The sequence below is a fragment of the Heterocephalus glaber genome, unplaced genomic scaffold (assembly GCF_053883595.1).
Source record: "Heterocephalus glaber isolate CG9 unplaced genomic scaffold, H.glaber_assembly_v1.0 deba00001538, whole genome shotgun sequence".
Lineage (NCBI taxonomy): Eukaryota > Metazoa > Chordata > Mammalia > Rodentia > Bathyergidae > Heterocephalus > Heterocephalus glaber.
The window spans coordinates 8,278,334-8,285,777 of NW_028258333.1; the positions used below are offsets into that span (position 1 = coordinate 8,278,334).

Consider the following 7,444-nt stretch of genomic DNA (forward strand, 5'->3'; position numbering starts at 1 on the left):
ATTCTCACTGCCAAACATAAATACTACTGGAATATAAACAAAATCATAAAAGGACATTCAAAGTTTTAACATCTGAGAAAAAGCTAATCACTTCTGGGCCAGGGATTTAGCTCAGTGGTTCCTGCACCTGCTTCACAAGTGCAAGGTGCTGAGTTCGATCCCTGGTACCAAAAAAAAAAAAAAAAAAAAAAGCTAATCACCTAGAACTGAAAAAGTAAAAAATTAAAACTAATAAGGCAAACACTTGTTGGTTTACCTTGGTTTACAGTTTTGATGAAAGCAGGATCATTACAGCTGTCCACATTCTTCAGCCATCAGAGGTGATAAATATCAAGAAGGGAAAAAGGTTTCAAGCACAGGGAAAAATGCTCTGGTGCAGTGAACCCTAAGACCCTGTAAGTGACTCTGATCCCATGCACATGCACCCACCGTTTCTTGGTAGAACAGTGTCCACTTGCCCGTGATTACCTGTGACATCTGGATGTCCACGCGTGACACTGGGCTTCCTCTGTAGTATTCAACACGAATTAGGAATACTTACGTGTATTTCAGCAGTTGTTCAGTCCTCTCCAATGCTGCCTAACAAATTTCAGCCACATCTTAGCAACACACACTTACTTTCCACACTGATCAGATCCACCTTACTAAACCTGTGCATAAGCGTATCACCACCCTCCCACAGTTGCTTGTTCGGATATAGAGTCTAATTAGTTTTTGATTTATCTTCTAGAAAGTTAAAAACTGTACCTAGAATCAGTGTATCTCATTTAGCCTGCCCTATTAGGGAAAAAAAACCCCTAAAATATCAAGATGCCAATTTGTGCACAAATGAACAATGGTGGGCTCATGACTTCCACAAATTGTACAATTACTCCTTAAAGTTGCTATAATAGTAAGACAGTAGCAGCAACAGCATGAGACCTTAGACTGAGATACAATTTTATGCAAAAACAAAAACGTGAGTGTGTCTGTGTACGTGTGTGTCCTCATGGGGTGAGAGGTGGTGAGGGACAAAGACCCTGGGCTGGTCTGGGAGGTCAGAAGGTCCCCTGCTGTCTGTCTGTAAGAGCCAGGACCAGTGGGTGGTGCTATTCAGGAGTCATTTTCAGTAATAAATCTAAGGTGACAGTGAAGTAGCAGAATGAAAGAGGCTTATTCTCATCCACTTGAAGAATAGGAAAACAGAGAGAAATGCAGCCGCCTCTCATTGTACATGCAGTCCATGCCATCTTCATCATATTTCTCAAGTGGTGTTATTGTAATAGTCTGAGCTGTGAATTCTTCATCAAAATATCTGGTGTCAGTCTCAGAAGTTGCCTGAGGCTTAAAAGGAGGTACAAGCTTTTTATCATATACATCTTGCCAGTTTACTTCAGAGAAGAAACTGGGTCTCATAATTTGTTTTGCATCATCTGGCCCTCCACCAAGGCATTTATTTGGATCCTTTTTCATTAGCCCTGAAAGCAATGATATTGCATCTGAAGAGAGTGTTTGAGGAAATTTAATGTCTTCCATTAGTATTAATTCAAAAAGCTTCTCATGGTTCTGGTTGTAGAACGGTAGTCTTCCACACATCATCTCATACGTGACAACCCCCAGACCCCACCAGTCTACTGCTCGGCCATAGTTGCTATCTTCTAACACCTCTGGGGCCAGATACTCTTCTGTGCCACAGAATGTCTTCATGGTGGCTGCATCTGTGATCCCTTCTTTGCAAAGTCCAAAACCTGTAAGTTTTATGTGGACATCTTTATCCAGCATCAAATTCTCCAACTTGAGATCATGTTTCATGATCTTTCTGGAATGTAGATAGTCCAAGGCTGAGACAATATCTGCACCAAAGAAACGTGTGTGGTCCTCAGAGAACACCCGCTCACTGGACAAACGGAAAAACAGCTCTCCCCCATTAACATATTCCATCACAAAACAAACTTTTCTCTTTTGTCTAGAAGGAATATTTCAAGGATGTTAAAAATGGATGTCTAGTGTTCTTTAATAATCTGCTTTCAGTTAGAGTGTGCCGCTTCATCCTTTGCAATAATGACTTCTTTCTTCAGAATCTTCATAGCATAGTATTTCCCACTTGCTTTCTCTTGAACCAAAATAACTTTCCCAAAAGTGCCTTTAGTTTTAAATAGTCAAAATCATTCATTGTCTTTCTTTTATGATGGGTTGTAGAAGCGTCCATCTCTTCATCTCCTGTCTTATCAATTTTTGAAGTTGGACTGCAATTCATTCTCTCCTCTTCTTGCCTCTGCAGTCTGTCTGCTACAGCCTGGATAGCCTCTGTCCATTCTTTCCTTTCCTCTGGAGTATCTATATGAAATATTCTTTCTGTAACAGTGGTCCACTGGAGACATCTGGTAATAAATGTGTTTGGCTTTGGTCTTTCTGTTTTCATTAACTGGCATTTTGCCACTGTAAAGTTGTTGAGGGGATAAGGCACATTCACATCTTGAGGTTTCTCTTTATATCCTATGAGTGAGCCATCTGTCTTCAAAAGAAAGTATCTTGGCCTCCAGTTTTTTATGCATTCTCCCCTCTTCTGAACCCAACCTTTCTTCACAAAGGTAGCATTGCTCACCATGGCTCCCCTCTGAGCCCCCAACTTGGAGAAATGGTGATTTGTGGTATCAGCTTTGGGTTTAGATTCTTGGCTGCTGCTGCCCTTCCCACTCTGTAGTGATGACTCGGCCTGCAAAGGAGGATGGAGCTGGGGGGGGGGGGGGGGCGACTCAGGGGTCCCCTCCCTCCTCCTGCCCTCCTGTCCTTCCCCCACCACGCAGAGCCTCGGGCTCCCTGGAGCCCAGGGTGGCCTGGCAGGGAGGGAGGGAGCCAGAGGGGCTGGACATCAGAGCCTGAGCAGGAGGTGGCTTCCGTGGTGGTAGGAAGAGGACTGGTAATTCTTTTTTAAAAGAAACATGAGAAGGTTTTATTAGGCAAAGGTTTCAGACAGAAATACAGGACACACTCAAGGACAGTGCAGCTGCTCAATGAAATGAAGGACCTTGGTGACTCTTATAGATGGATCTTTGCTGTTCTGCTGTCTGATGTGATGTCAGATTGACTGTTCAAACATGTGGTCAAGTAAGATTCTGGCTGTGTCTGTAAAGGTGGTTTTGAATGTGACTAGCATTTGACTTTGTTTACTCATATTTGATAGGCTTAAATTCAGTATAGTTATTATGTTTATCAATATTGAAAGTTTTCAGGTTTAGTGCTGTGCTTGGATAGTATCTGCTAGCTTTTGTTATTAAGAGGTGCTGTGACCTAATCTGTACATTTCCTAGCACAAACTTAGAAGTAGTCATTTCAACATTCCCTTTTGGTAGGGAATGACATTATTTCCAGTCTTTTTCAGGAAATAGCGGTTTAAGGCTAAATACTACATGAGTTCATACGGATACTTCCTACTCAACTGTGAGGTTGAAAGCTTTATGATTACTTCAGCATTTTATCTGCTATCTCTTTTTTCTCATTCTAAGAATATGAGGATGCAAGGGAAATGGACAATATAGCTGGGCTACCCCATCGTATCTCATTTGTTTCATGCCACCTTATACAATAACCTCAAAATAAAAATAACCAAACTATCATCAACAAAATAATTTCAAACATATTTCAATAATTATTTTATCATTAGAGTATATCCTGCTATAAGGATGTATTAAAATACTATACATTCACATATGATTATATAAAGTATAAAATTCAATGCCACTAAATACATCCTCAGGTATCTGCATAAATCATAACAATAAATTTTAGAATAATTTCATGGTTCCACAAAGAAATCCCATAGCTTTTAGTTACCAACTGTCTAATTCTTTCTTACCTACCTCTACTTTCAGGTAACTATTCTAATTTTTATCACTACAGAATTGTCTATTTAATAATTCATATAAATAAAATGATCACATTTTGTGATCCTTTCAGTAAATTTTCTTTAACTTAGTATAATTTCAAGTTTTATCTATGTTTACAATAAAATTTGACAGTTGTTTATAATTTTATTCTAGCTACATTAATACTACTGTTGGTTTCATCACAGTAGTTCTGTACTATAATTTTAAGGCAGGGATTGTACTGCCCGCTGCCTTTGTTTCCTGGAATTGTTTGTGCTACTCTAGGTCTGTTCTGGTTCCCATTACAGGATCATTTTCACTAATTCTTTGACATATGCTGTCAGGATTTTGATTGGGATTGCATTGAATCTGTATAACAAGTTTGGATGTATAGACATCTTCACTATATGGGTTCTTCTTATCTAAGAACAAAGGATATCTTTCCATTTTCTGACATCTTTTTTTATTTTCTTTTGGGAGTACTGTAATTTTCAATCAATCAATCAATCCTTAGATCCTTTTCAATCAATTCTTAGATTGATTTCTAGGCATTTCATTATTTTGGATGTTATTGTGAAAGGTGTTGTTTCCCTAATTTCTCTCTCAGTGAGTTTTTTATTTGGGTACAGCATGGTACTGGCACACACACACACACAAAAACCAGGCCTGAGGTTTAATGGAATATACTAGAACCTTCAGAAGCAACTCCAAACAAACTCAGCCACCTTATCTTTGACAAAGGAGCCAAACAACTTCACTGGAAGAAAGATAGCCTCTTTAATAAATGGTGCTGGAAAAACTGGCTTTCCATATGCAGAAAACTAAAATTAGACCCTTGTCTCTCGCCATGCACTAAACTAAAATCCAAATTTATAAAAGATCTAAATATTAAAACAGAAACATTAAGTCTGCTGAAAGAATAGGTGGAACACCTGAGGACTTACGAGCCGGCAAAGACTTCATGAACAAAACCCCAATCGCACAGGAAATAATATCAAGAATTAATAACTGGGATCTCATCCTACTAAAAAGCTTTTGCACAGCAAAAGAAATCATCTACAGAGTAAAGAGACAGCCCACAAACTGGGAAAAATAGTATCCAGTTGTCCCTAAGACAAGAAATTAATATCTAGAACATATGAAAAATTGAAGGGCCCCCACATTTAAAGACCCAATCCAAAAATGGGCATCTAAAATGAATAGATAATTCTCAGATGAAGAAATACAAATGGCAAATAAATATCTATAAAAATGTTCACAACACTGGTCATTCAAAAGATGTAAATTAAAACAATGCTGAAATTCCATCTCACTCCAGAAAGAATGGTCATCATCAAGAAATCAATGAATAACAAATGCTGGTGGGGATGTAGGGTAAAGGAACCCTTCTCCACTATTGGTGGCAGTGCAGGCTGGTGCAACCACTGTGAAAATCAGTGTAGAAATTCCTCAAAGAATCTAGGATTACAGGTCCCATTTAACCCAGCTGTTCCCCTTCTTGATACCTTCCCAAAAGAAGCGAACGCATCATACCACAGAGATATATGCACACCCATGTTTATAGCAGCACAGTTTGTAATAGCTAAATCTTGAAACAACCCAAATGCCCATCAACCACTGAATGGATAAAAAAGAAGTGTTTTTTATACCATGGAGTCCTATTGATCCATAAATGATAAACTTAAGATATTTGTAGCTAAATGGATGCTCCTAAACTATTTTTTAAGTGAAATAAACTGGACACATGGAAATATCACATTGTTTCACTGGTATAAGAAACTGATAGTGTCAACAGGGAACAGAATTCATAATAGGGTGAAATAGTGAGGAGGAGGGTGAAAGAAATTAAGGGGAAAAAAAAACATGAGAAAGAAGACAAAAGTGGAAACAAAAATTTTGTAAATAAGGAAGGAAAGAGGGATTAAAGAGAGGGAAGCGGAATTGAAAAAAAAAGAGCAATCAAGATACATCATGTAAGGTACAATTCCCTATGATGAATGTGATAATTATGTATATCTAAATTGTACCAATGAGATTAAAACTTAAAAAATACTACTGTGTTCACATTATGCACTGGTAAACCTATTCATGGTTATTGTTTATTGTTCTACCAGTTTGAACTACTGAAATTTGCCTATAATTCTCTCTACCCTTAGCCTCCCTTTCCGTGTCTGAGTTAACGAATTATTCTTCAACCCTCAAATGTTAACTGTAATCAATAAATGTTTTATTTATTACATTTTAATTAATTTTAATTTTTATTGGTATATGTTTGCAGTCCGTAATGATTACATTCTTTGTGGGGAGTTGGTACATGTACACAACACATCTTAATTACTTTTTCATTTCTTTCACCTTCTCTCCCTCCACCCTTCTTCCACCTCTTTTTTCCCTTCCTTTTTACAGAAGATTTATTTCTCTATTTCCTATCACCTATATTTTATTTTGCTCTTTTTTCATATCTTGCTTTCCTCATATAAAAGAAACCATGCAATATTTAAGCACATGTTCCCGATTTATTACACATCATATTACGGTTTCAAGGTGCATCAAACTTTTAAATATGATTTTCAAATTATCCATCCAGACAAATATCACATGCTTTGTTTGAATCCTTGTCATCTTGATTTACTTTTAGATATAATAAAAGATTATGATTAAGTCTTAGTTTATATATACGTATATATCAACATTAAGCTTATGTTCATATCTCTTTGGTCATTGGGTTGAGCGGAATATGGTCTCTGCGGTCACAACAGAATACTCATTTGGGAATAATATATTTTTAAATTTTCCATGTTAATAAAAGTATTTTTGGATAGTAAAAGCCAGTAACTGAATTAACACATTTTAGGGTTAATTACTAAATTAGCACCTGGAATCAGTTATTTCTAACCAAAGCTGTGATCTCAAAATATCTGAAGCCACTTCTGCTTTAGGTTGTTGGCCTCTGTGCTCTGAACCCCCTTTCCTAGTACATCTTTTTTTCTTAATGTCTTATGAGTTTACTAGGATATGTTTCAATGTTTGCTTCGTTTGATTGAATTCCAAAGTAAGGAGTGTATCTTTCTAATACTTATAAATCTTTATGAAAAAATATTTTTTAACATAAAAAGTTTACTTGCATTGTTGTTCCAATACGTATTTTCTGAGTGTGCTGCTGCTGGCCTGTGATCCCAGCTACTTAGGACATTGAACCAGGAGGATAGCAAATTTGAGGCTAGCCTGGATAGTTTATAAAAACTGTATCTCAAAATAACATTCCAAAAGAGCTGGGAATATAGCTCAGTGGTAACGTGTTTTCCAAGTATGCAGGAAGCCCTGAGTTTAATTTCTGGTACTACAAATAAGAGGGGAAAAAATGTGCTTAAGGGTTGCTCCATTGTTTAGTCTTCTGATTTTGAAGTTTTAGAAAATATCTTTCAAGAGTTCTACCTAACTTACCTTCCAGTAAGTTTAGTGTTTCTATTCTAATATTCAGGTTTTTTATCCACTTTGATTTTAGTTTAGTGCTTGGTGAAATATAGGGGTCTCATTTCAATCTTTGGTAGCTCAAAATCCAGTTTTTCCAACACCATTTATTAAAAAGGCTATTTTTC

The 7,444-nt window shown here is 37.1% G+C and overlaps 1 pseudogene; it reads right to left on the bottom strand.

Moving 5' to 3' along the window:
- Positions 1-1,158: 1,158 nt before the first annotated feature.
- Positions 1,159-2,587, bottom strand: LOC101707196 (RAC-gamma serine/threonine-protein kinase-like; annotated as a pseudogene).
- Positions 2,588-7,444: the final 4,857 nt, after the last annotated feature.